General features: G+C 44.6%; 1 pseudogene; it reads right to left on the bottom strand.

Annotated features, from left to right (window-relative positions):
- Window positions 1-242: 242 nt before the first annotated feature.
- On the bottom strand, window positions 243-1,216 carry LOC108529000 (endonuclease 8-like 2 pseudogene; annotated as a pseudogene).
- Between the last annotated feature and the right edge of the window lie 1,783 nt (window positions 1,217-2,999).

The raw sequence follows: 2,999 nt of genomic DNA, 5'->3' as shown, positions 1-2,999 counted from the left end.
ATTGGGAGTTATACCTGATATAAATGATGAATTGGAAAAAACAAACAAACAAAAAAAAAAACAAATCTAACCCTATGAAAACTCTGCCTTCAACATAACTCCAGGGAGATGAATATTATAATACTGGCACCCCTGACCCACACTATGCTCTGCACCCCATCCCTGCCCATATCCTCCTCTCTGGACACTTAGACATCAGGTTCCCCAAAGGGCAAGATTCCATGAAGAGCACCCCAAGTTCCTTAGAAGAACTGGCACTGCTCCGACTGCTCTGACAACTGAGGCTGGCACTGTGGGCACCACCAGGTGAGCCTCTGGAACCCACCTGAAGCCCCAAATGGCTTCTTTATGACGTGGTGGCCAGCGGGGCACTGTTCTTTCTGGTAGATCTGCATGTGCTGCGGTTTGCTTTGGAACTTGCCCTGCAGCCAGGCTGTACTGAACTCTACCACGCGATCCAGCAGGGCCTCCTGACATGGAGGCACTCAGGACTGAACCAAGAGAAAGGGGATGGATGCCAGCTCTGTATAAGACTTCATTCTTAATGATGTTCCCTAGCCCTGCGAAGTATTTCTGGTCCAACGGTGTATAGCAGACAGGTTGAGCCTGGCCTAGAGTTTCCAAGGCTTGTCCTCAATGAAACTTCTCAGACAGGATGTCACAGGTGGGTGTGACCTCTGGGGAAAAGCTCCAAGACATCTGACAGTTATAAAATGCCAGGAAACCACCACCACCAAAGTACAGGACCAACCTCGGGGCAGGTTCCCTCCAGTACCCCTTCTTGTTGGCTTTCTTAGTTCTGGAGAAATCGTTCACCCAAATGCTGCCAAACAAGCGCGGACACGCAGCCACCTCCCAGCATCTCCTGCAGGTGTGTCTCCTTCCAAACATTCATAATCATCCTCTCCCTGGGGGACGAGTTCTGCGGACAGTGAGAAGGCATCAAGGGTCTTCTGCCCAGTGGGCTCCCGGGCCTGCTTTGGGTCCACAGTCCCTTCCTTCTGCGTTTCTTTCCGTGGAGGCTCTGGCGGCGGGCTGTTGCCAGCAGGCCGTATTTCTTCATCTGGATCACATCTAAGGAATAATTGCTTTCCATGGACCTGGGTGTCCTGGAGCCACAGAGACTGCAGGCTGTTGCCCCTGTCTTGATCACCTGCTTGCCCACAAAAGGGGAGACCAAATGGTGAAATGTCCTCACCAACGGCCCTTCTGGCATCCCAGCCCTGGGTGGGCAGCCCCTCGGCCCGACCCAGCACCACTGCATGGCCCGCACAGCAGCTCCAGCCCCGGGCGGAGATTTCTCAGCACCTCAGCACACGCGGGCTCCCTCCTGCTAGGGCTAGGGGACGCCCCTGTACGTTACTTCTTACTTTTTTTTTTTTTTTTTTTTTTGAGCCGCCCTCTCACTCTGTTGCCCTGGTTGGAGTACAGTGGCGCGATCTTGGCTCACTGCAAGCTCCGCCTCCCAGGTTCACGCCATTCTCCTGCTAGTTCTTACTCTTTAGAGAGAACTGTTTTAGGGTCTGCAATACATAATATGAGTGTTCCCCTCCTCCTCCAGAATACAGATCTAAATCAGTAATAGAGAAAGGATATATTTTTAAGATAAAATAGGTTGTGAAAACAACTAGCACTCCAGAAATTCAAATGAGAAAATTATGACTAAAAGTTGGGGTGACCAGAGAAAGCTTTAGGGAAAAGTAATACATTGTATTTCCCTACCACAGAACTCATCAATCTTATTACAACTGCTTGTTTGTTTTTATCCCCTTCTAAATGGAAGGAGCCATGAAATTGAGGACTTTACACGTGAATTTAAAATATGACAAGCATTTCTAAGAAACTAATACTGAGGAGAGAGATTATTAAGATTTTACATATAGTGTGAAGAACATCAAATTAGCACAATTAAATAAGAGAGTGAGTATATATACAACAAATCCTCACTGTCATCGATAGGTTCTTGGAAATTGCAACTTCACATACAATGGCATATAACAAAACCAATTTTCCCACAGGCTGATTGATATGAATGAGTTAAGTTCCTACGGCATATTTTGGTTGCCACAAAAACATCGCCAAACTTCTAAACAAGAGACCCAAAACACTTCTAATATTAAATTTTGAAATAAATGTGAGCTATATATGCATCTAAGAAAGATGAACAAAAACAAGATAATTATTTACCCATTTATTCCACTTCAGGGTTGCAGGTGGCCTACACCTACCCCGGCAACTCAGAGCGCAAGGCAGAAACCCGTGTTGCCTTGGACAGGACACCAGGTGCCATCCCATAGCAGGACACCAGGTGTGCGCACGCACACACGCATACACACACACACACACACTCAGACGGGAACAATGTAGACACACCAATTCACCTCATGTGCACATCTTTGGGATGTGGGAGGAAACCAGAGTACCCAGAAAAAGACCACACAGACATGGGAAGAACATGCAAACACCACAAAGACAGCGGCTCCGGTCATGAATTGATGTTTTTTTCTCACCAGCGATATAACAAAACATTGAATGAAATGACATTATTTGAGGACATGCTGTACTTAAACCATATTGCAGTCTCATCACAAGAAAATCTGCATGAATAAGTCAGTGATGAGAGTTCACTACTCTTTTAATATGAAATAAACATGCTGAACTCAACTGATATATACCAATATGTAACAAAATAAATAAGCATATATACAGCCAAAATCTTACTGTGGATGACAATGGCATTTAAGTTATACAGTAGAACTCCAATTTAATATTAAAAGCATCTTTCTAAGAACCATGTCTTGATGCGACACTAAATCTAACAGTTCAAAATTATCTCTTTTGACAGATGAAATGTAGTAACAGAGTCAAAGATTATGCCTTTCTAATACTTTTAATGCACATTTACAAAGTGAAGTATGTTTTATATTCATCAGAAGAGAACAGTCAGTTCTGGATAAAAAACACATGTTCAGCAATTCTTTAAAACATCAGTGGAAAAT

The sequence above is a fragment of the Rhinopithecus bieti genome, unplaced genomic scaffold, assembly GCF_001698545.2.
Source record: "Rhinopithecus bieti isolate Rb0 unplaced genomic scaffold, ASM169854v2 scaffold_3878, whole genome shotgun sequence".
Classification (NCBI taxonomy): Eukaryota; Metazoa; Chordata; class Mammalia; order Primates; family Cercopithecidae; genus Rhinopithecus; species Rhinopithecus bieti.
Note: the sequence above shows the minus strand (reverse complement) of the source record. Positions and strands in the feature narration are given on the sequence as shown.